We start from the raw sequence: 9,241 nt of genomic DNA, 5'->3' as shown, positions 1-9,241 counted from the left end.
ATACACGTGTTGGTGCAGGAACTGAGAAGTTGAAGCATGAATCCGGTTGACTCAATGTCACTGGCCGTATAGTACTGGGCGTTTGCTGTATGCAGAGAGATAACATAAAAAACGAGTGTGCTCCAAAACAATATAAAACTGCCTGATATACTGAAGAGTAAAATGATGGATTTCCTTCGGTTCTCCATCTCTGGATCCTTGTGATTCTCTCCATTGCTGCGGCCCCGGAGTCCCCTGCGGACTCTATTGGCCGCTAAAATGTGGCTGACGGTGAGAACATTGAACAGCAAAATCAGAATGAATGGGAGACAAGGAGTTGAAACAACAGTAAACAAGACAAACGCTACCCATGCGGGTGAAGTGAAAAAGTTCGGTTTCAAGACACAACCCCGGGGTACATTGTCCATTATATATTCCGGATCAAATACAAAGTACCAGGGAATGTTTAGTAAACAGCTCAGCGCACTCACCACCCCGATAACAGCAGCCGCCGTTTTCTCAGTGCAATATTTTGTTTTCAGCTTCTGACAACGAATGGCCACAAATCGATCAAAGGTGAAAGCCACTGTGAGCCAGACAGAAATCTCGGTGGTTGCAAAAGTCAGGAAGTCAATGACCGAACACACGGGAGTAATTCTCAGGAATGAATTTGGGAAATAAATCAGTCCAATCCATTTCAATATCGGATCAGTGATAACGACCAGGAGATCGGCCGCCGCCATTCCCATCAGGTAGCGAGTGATACATTTGGAGAGTCCGCACTTTCCTCGGGACAGGATCACAATCGCCACCAAGTTAACTGTAAAAGAGAGAGAAAAGAAGCAGAGAAATTACTGATTAGACCTGGAGACAAAGCAGCAGTTTGACAGGATCAGGGTGAAATTTCCAGCTTTGTTGCTGCATCAAACGGTGGAAACTGATTCACTGACCTGGGCAGCGCTTTCGGACAGAGAAATGTTTTTAAACACAATGATCAATAATGAATTGGGAAATTGATACAGAGAGTGAATAAAGTGAGCACCAGATCCACTGGAAGGGCCGAGTGAGGGGGCAGTGCCGGTGGGGAAGGGAGGAGGGATATAAACACCGGGATTCCAACAGGTTAAATCCGGATTTGGGCTCCAGATGGACGGGAAAGTGAGCGAGGGACGAGAAGGTGAGGGGACAGGGGGAGGTTTGTTGCTCTGGGTGGAGAGAGCCGACTGGGGCTGGCACAAAACGGGAAAGACCGTGATCCGTGGGGGTGAGTTTGAGGCTTCGGATTGGATTAGAAGAGGCAACTGGAGGCCGAGCGAGCGAGTGCGTTTGGGAGGGAGACCAAGGAAAAGGACATGTATGAGCTGGAGGGGAATCAGTAGCTGATAGTTTGGGAAAGCGAATGAACTGAGGGAACGGATGAGGAAACGGAGGATTCGATGCCGTGGGAGGAGAGGCTGGGATTCACAGGGAGAGACTGCAGGAGGGTGTTGGAGGAAATCTAATCTAAAGGTCCAGCTCACACAATCCAATTAATGAATTCAACCATTAATTTCTGTGGATATTGGTGTCAATGAACTGTTCGTTGGTTACATAATGTGTTCAATAAATTTTCTTTGCATATTCAACTAAAATTACATTAAAATACAATCATTGAATTCGCTTCGTTCTTTATTGAATAAAACCGACACATAGCTTCTAGAATACAATATCCTCATAATTCAATTCGATCAAGAAATCACTGATCCTATTCTTTAAATACATTTCAATTATTTATTTATTCAATCAGTAAACAAGTGAAAGGAACATTCACATGAACAGACCTAGGAGCTGATAGTGATAAACACACCCGGAGAGAATACAATAAAACTCTCACAATCTGACAACATCCTGATAAAAAGTTCAAGTCACATTTCCACTTCATAATTGTACTGGAAGTTTCAGCAGTTCATTCCGATGAATTATTCACACCGCTGCTGCTCTCTCTCTCTCCCCTCTTTCTCCTTCTCTGACTGTGTATCTCTCTCCTTGTCTCTCTTTTTCTATTGTTCCTTCTCCCCCTATCTCTCGTTTTCCTGCTCAGTTTCTTTCTCAATCGCTCCTCTCTATTTCTCCGCACTCTCTCTACTCTCTTCCTCAATGCCCCTTTTCACATCCGAGTAAATCCTAACATCCTGCGCCTGCTTTCCCTTCACCAGCCCCTTGTTCAAACGATCTTGTTCTTAGTGTCAGTTTGTTAAATGGTGAAGCCTCTGTGAACAGTTTAATGTTTCTACAGATCATCCAAATCTCCACCTGTTCACCTACACTGTTCACTTCACCTACAATGCATGGAATAAACAGAATTGAAACCCTCTTCCAGACACACCTCACAACAATTGAAATTCCTTCTCCTGTAATTACAAAGTACAGCGTTAGATGGCGGCATTGTTCAATGAACAAAACGCCGACATCACCGCTGCCACTTATAATCCACGGATAAATAGAAAGGCTCCTGATTCCAACAGATAAAGTGCAAACTGATACAACATAACCTCAAAACATTGCATTTTACAGTGAATTCATCCACAGTGAAGCAGAGAATGAGATGTGAAAGATTCAGCAACAAACTCAGTTCAGTAGCGAGACATCTGAAGCGGTGTCAGATACACACACAATGAAATTATCTTTCATAACAGTGATACCCAATAAATACATTGAAATCCCTGTTAAACCGTACCATGTTATCGGGGAGGGAGGACATTGCGCCGCCTCCTTGTGACACCGTGACCGTGAGCTGTCTCATTATCAATCACTGAAAACACATTGATGAAAAAATATTCCAGGACAGGTTAGTTCCACAACATGAAACTGTTCACAGCTCCTGATGGTCTGAGACCAGCTCCTAGCCCAGACACCTGATTCCAATACATTCAGTACAGAGAATAATCCAGTAACAATGCCAGGGTTGGATATACAAGATCATAAGGCACACAATGCAGCTGCTATAAGACAACAATAGCAGAGACTGAGGACAATCGATCAACTGATAGAACAGAACAGTCCACTGTATAATCCACGATGGGAGAAAAATAATGCCAAGTACAGCAGCAGAGTTAATACCGATTTAGACCATGAACAGCTGAGACAATGGCTTACCTGGAACTCCAACGGCTGCAAGGACAGGATAATAAATACATTCTATCTGATACATTATTGAATATCCCATTTCTGTGAGAAGCAGTAATGTCTGTTGGCCTGGAAACCGCAGCTCCGGCAGGCACTCTGTGTGGATTCATTACAGCGATCCCTGATTTATACAGGGGGTAAATCTCCACTGACACGGCTATACCCCTCATCATTGCTATTAGTTACAGTCATTTGAACAAACATTAGATCAGCAGCTTTGACTCCTTGTAAATGATGACGTGGATATATCACAAACATCTCAAAGTTCAGAACCTTGTCTTAATGAGACCTCTCTCAGGAATAAAGTTAAAAGCTGTGCTCAGAAAGGACTGGTCTAACAACAATGAGCGGCTTCGTTTACAGTTTTCATATAATTGTATTGACCATGTTCACTCCTGCCGATTCAATTATAAATTTTACAGATTTCTCCACAATGTGCATTGAATCCAGGGACACAAGTAAACCCGTTTCACTCTGTTCCTGCAGTTTCCCAGTTAAAGTATGAATTTTGAGTCTCTGACACGAAGACAGTCTCTAAAAGGGACCCCATCCTTTCAGGCAGTGCTTAACAACCCTCTGTGTAAAAAATATGCTCCACATTTCCCCTCTATTCTTTTGGCAATTATTTTAAACCTATTACCTCTAATTACCAATCCAGTTGCCAGAGTATGCAGGTTCCACTACTTGCTCTATAAAAAACCCTTATTATTTTGAACACCACTCATGGTCTCCCCTTAACCTTCTCTGATCTAAGGAGGACAATCCCAGCTTCTCCAATCCCTCCACATAACTGAAGTCACTCATCCCTGGCATCACCCTGGTAAGTCTCCTCTGTACCCTCTCCAAGGCCTTTACATCCTTCTTAAAGTGTGATGCTCAGTGCTGTATACAATACTCCAGCTGAGGCCTAACCAGTCTTTTTGTGAAGGTTTCACATGACTTCCCTATTTGTGTATTCAATGCCCCTATGTTCAAACCCGTGTATCCCATACGCTTGCTTAACCACCTTATCAACTGGCCCTGCCACTTTCAAAGATTTGTGAATATGCACCCCCAGGTCCGACTGCTCTTCCACCGCCCTCAAAACAGTACATTGAGTTACATCGAAACTACAGCACTGAAACAGACCATTCGGCCCAATTGGTTTATGCCAGCTTTTATGCTCCACACGAGCCTCTTCCCTCCCTACTTCATCTAACCCTTTCAGGACACCCTATTTCTTTCTCCCTCTTGTGCTTATGTGGCTTCCCTTTAAATGCATCTACGTTATTTGTCTCAACTACTCCCTGTGGTAGCGCGTTCCACGTTCTAACCACTCTTTGGGTAAAGACGTTTCACCTGAATTCCTGGATTGATTAGAGACTATCTTATATTTATGACCTCTAATTTTCGTCTCCCTCATCATCTTAATGACCTCTATCAGGTCACCCCTCGTCTTCTCTTTTCTACAGAAAAGAGATCCATCCTGTTCAGCCTTTCTTGATAAGGATAACCTCTCAGTTATGGCATCATCCTTGTGAATCATTTTTGCACCATCTCCAATGCCTTTATATCCTTCCTATAATATGGCGACCAGACTGTGCACAATACTCCAAGTGTGGCCTAACCAAGGCTTCATACAGGTTTAACGTAACTTCTTTGCTTATCAATTCTATTTCTCTAGAATTGAATCCCAGTGCTTGATTTGCCTTTTTTTAACCTGCGTCGCTACTTTTCGTGATTTGTGTATTTGTGCCCCAAGATTTTATTAAAATTTCAAAGTATACTTCATTTCTTAAAATTTAAGGATATACACATTTCAATGTAAATCACAATTACCGTTCAAAACAATACAGATCGTTCACACAATGACCTCATTATTATAATTCAAATCACAGTACATATCTTCGAATACATGCTGTACAATCCAATGTGAAATGGCCTTATACAGTGGCCTTTCCCCATAGAGCATTTATGTAGGCCGCACCTCATTTCATTACATCCCTCAGCACGTACTCCTGGAACTTGGAGTGTGCCAGTCGGCAACACTCGATCATGGACAGCTCCTTCAGCTGGAAGACCAGCAGGTTTCGGGCGGACCAAAGGGCCAACTTCACCGACTTGATGGTTTTCCAGAAGCAGTTGATTTCTGTCTTGGTGTGCGTCCTGGGGAACTGCCCGGAGAGCACAATGTCCTGTGTTACTGAGGTGTTGGGGATGAACCCGGACAGATAAAAATACATCTGTCTCCACATCTTCTGCACCAAGGGTCAGCCCACCAGGAGATGGACGATGGTCTCCTCCTTGCTGCAGTCTCGAGGGCAGCTCGCGGTGGTTCTGAGATTGCGTGAGTTTTGGAAGGACCGCAGTGGCAGGGCCCTTCTCACCATCATCCAGGCTACATCCTGGCGCCGGTTGGTCAGTTCTGGTAATGAGTCATTCTGCCAAATGGCATCGACGGTCTGGTCGGGGAACTGCTGGATCAGATCCGCCCTCTCCTTTACCTGCAGGACTCCCACTGTCTGGCGGCCTTGTGGTCGTCAGGGTCCTCTCCACCTGGGACAGGTGGGGTTGGGGGATTACGGTTCAGTTGGCCGAGACGTCTTGCGTCTGCTCGGCCAGCGTGGCCAGACCCAGCCTTCTCAGTGTGGGGGACAGGTAAAAACGCAGCACGTAGTGACACTTGGTGTTTGCGTACTGGGGCTCTACACATATCCCCAGGCAGCCACACACAAAGGTGGCAATCAGCATCAGAGTAGTTTTGGGGACAGTCTTCCCCCCTTTGTCTGGGGTCTTGGACGTGGTGCCCCTGCGGACAAGTTCTGCCTTGGACCTCGAGACAAAGTGCAAGATAGCTCGGGTGACTGTGACGGCGGATCAGCGGGGTATGGGCCACACCCTGGCCACGTGGAGCAAAACTGCGAGTACCTCACACCTTATCACCAGGTCCCTGCCGGTTATGGAGAGGGAGAGCCCCACCTACATAACAAGCTTCTGTTTGGACTTGGCGACCCGCTCTCCCCGTTTCATGGTGCAGGCCAGGGACCCCCCGAACCACATGCCCAGCACCTTCATATAGTCGAACCTAACAGTGAAGGGGACAAAGGACTTGGCCTCCACTTGCCAAATAACATGGCCTCGCTTTTATTTCGGTTCACTCTAGACCCCGAGGGCAGCTCGAAACAGTCGCAGATGCCCATCAGTCTGTGAACCGACCGCTGATCAGAGCAGAAGACGGTGACATCGTCCATGTAGCGGAAACCTTTAACCTGAGAGCCTCCACTGCCTGGGATCGTCACCAACCCCACCCCCCCCCTCCCCCATGCCTGCGACCTTCCTGATGGATGCAGCAAACGGATCGATACAACACACAAACAAGACCACAGAGAGAAACAGCCCTGCCTGACTCCAGATGTGAATGGAAAGCTCTCGGACTCCCAACCATTGATTAGGACTGCGCTATAGATTTCTGTGTAGAGCGGTCGGATCCAATCGCAGATTGCCTCCTCAAACTACATTTTAAAGAGCACGTCCATCATGTACATGTGGGATATTCAGTCGAAGTCCTTCTGCTGGTCCAGGCTGATGAGCCAGGTGTTCACCCCGCATCCTGCACGGAGGCGATCGTATCACTGAGTAGTGCCAGGCTATCAGGCATCTTCTTGCCAGGTACAGTACAGGTTTGATCCGGGTGGATCAGCAGCTCCAGAGCAGAGCCGGTTGGGAGGACCTCAGACAGAATCTTGTAGTCAACATTTAGCATGGAAACGGGTGCCTAATTTCTGATTTCTTCCCTCTCGCCCTTCCGCTTGTAGATGAGGATGATGATGCCTTTCCTCATGGACTCTGACATGTTGCCTGTCAGAAGCATACACCCGGACACTTCCACTTCTTTGAAACTGGAAATAATCTACCACCTGGCAGACCCACCTTGGATGGTCTCATAAAATGAGAACAATCAGTTCTTCTTCCCCTGTTTAAAAAAGCATTTTATCTGGGGATATCGCTCAGTGGTGGAGCGCAAGGTCCTGTGTTCAATCCCCAGCATCTCCAAAAAAAGTTTCAACAGAATTACGCACGGAAAGGCGAATCGCGCTTTCTGAGCGCAGCGAGTTCCAACTTCTGAGGCTCCACAAGCATTAAATTGCCTCGGAGCAGGACTTCATCTCACGGTCCCCTCAGCAGCTCAGCTCATGGCCGCCGCCGACTGACCGGAATGTGTGACAGGGCAATGTCAAGCGAGCAGTCCCAGCTCTTGTTTGACACTGTGTCATTCATCCATCTCACTTTATGATTCAGAGGTTGGATGTCAACCTCGTCACTGACTATTGGCAATTGTATTTTTTTTATTTCCGCTGACTTTTTTTTTGGAAAGTTCAAAGTAAAGAGGAGGAGAAACCCCGTGAACTGAAGCAGAGGTTGAACATTTGGACCACGTGTGAGGACTGGGCCTCTCGTTGTCCGGGGAGACGGAGCGGAAAGCCCACTTTCTTATTCTAAAGTTGCATGTATGAGGTCCCGGGTTCAATCCCCGGTTTCTCCAAACGTTTTATGTTTCGAATTTTGAAAAGACCCTCTTGTCCTCACCTCACCTTCACACACAAGGACAGGAAAGGGTTTCTTCACCTCGAGAAAAACCGAACGCTCTCGATGAAATTCAATGGAAGCACGCACGCGCCTTTGAAATGGCTCCCATCCCGGGGCTGGAGAGCGGGCCCGGTAATAATAACAGAGAAAATAGGATCACGAGTCGGCCATTCGGCCCTTCGACCCTGCTCCGCCATTATATATGATCATGGCTGATCCTCCATCGCAAGACTACATTCCCGCTCTCTCTCCATACTATTTGATGCCTTCTGTGCGTATAAATCTATCTTTCTTAAATATATTCAGTGACTTGGCCTCCACAGCCTTCTGTGGTGGAGAATTCCACAGGTTCACCACCCTCTGAGTGAAGAAATAGATTATTCCCAGTTTGACAGATCGGGGAGCAGCAGCGGAACGGCGTTCAGACTACACAGAGGTAGGAATAGTCTGGATGTTAGGCGGTTCTTCTTTTCCCAGAGAGTACTGAGTCTCTGGAATGCATTGCCGGCTGGTGTGGTGGGTGCTGACTCTCTCTTTGCCTTCTGGATGGATCTGGACCAGTTCTTGACTGAGGCAGAGATCGCATCATATAGAAGGTGAGTGGTTTTACAGTTAACCTGCACATGGTCAGTGTGATCCACTGAACTCGATTCGATCGCCTGAAGGAGTCGGGGAGGAATTTCCCAGAATTTCCCCTCCTTATTGGCGCTGGATTTGTTTCTAGTTTGTCGCCGCTCCCAGGAGATTTCATGTTTCCGGTGGGAGGGGCGGGTGCTGTCGGTAGGAAGTGTCTGGTCACGATGCTCAGGCATGTGGGGCAGGATTGATGAACGAACTGGTCTTTTCCTGACCATCGTGTCCGTCTGTAGCCCCAGATCCTCAAGGTGTTTTCAGTGAAGTGATCTTTAAACACAAAACCACACCTGGGGCATGTCCTGCATCCGTCTATATTGAAATTATACTCAATGCTGTCTGTGTCTCACCTTACCCTCCTCTGAAACTCAGGGACTCGAAATATTCTTGCCGGCCTCTGCCACAATGCGCCTGAGGATTTCTCGTCCCGTCCAACCGTAAGCAAAGTGACTGATATCGGGAGCGTTCGAAAAATGTGCCCTGAAATAGTAAGGGTGGTTACAGCACGGTTCAAGGAGTCTCTCCCCACTTTCCCAGCCTTTCTTCTCAACTCCCCCTTTCTCATTAGAATAAGTGCCGAGGCCTGGTTTCTTCCGTTCACCCACAGTTGTATCAGGTCCGCAAATTTCCTCTTTAATTGTCAGGTTGGAGCAGAAAACTAGATGATTTTAAGCCAAGAATACAAAGTGTCAGCACCCACCACACCAGCCGGCAATGCATTCCAGAGACTCACTATCCTCTGGGAAATGAAGAGCCGCCTAACATCCAGACTATTCTTCCCTCTGTGTGGTCTAAACGCCTGTTCCCTGCTGCTCCCCAATCTTTGAAACTGGAAATAATCTATCATCTGGCAGTCCCACCATGGGTGGTCTCATAAAATGAGAACAATAAGTTCTTC

This window comes from Heptranchias perlo, unplaced genomic scaffold, assembly GCF_035084215.1.
Source record: "Heptranchias perlo isolate sHepPer1 unplaced genomic scaffold, sHepPer1.hap1 HAP1_SCAFFOLD_60, whole genome shotgun sequence".
In the NCBI taxonomy this organism is placed as follows: Eukaryota; Metazoa; Chordata; class Chondrichthyes; order Hexanchiformes; family Hexanchidae; genus Heptranchias; species Heptranchias perlo.
The sequence above is the reverse complement of the archived record's forward strand: the minus strand, read 5'-3'. Positions refer to the sequence as shown.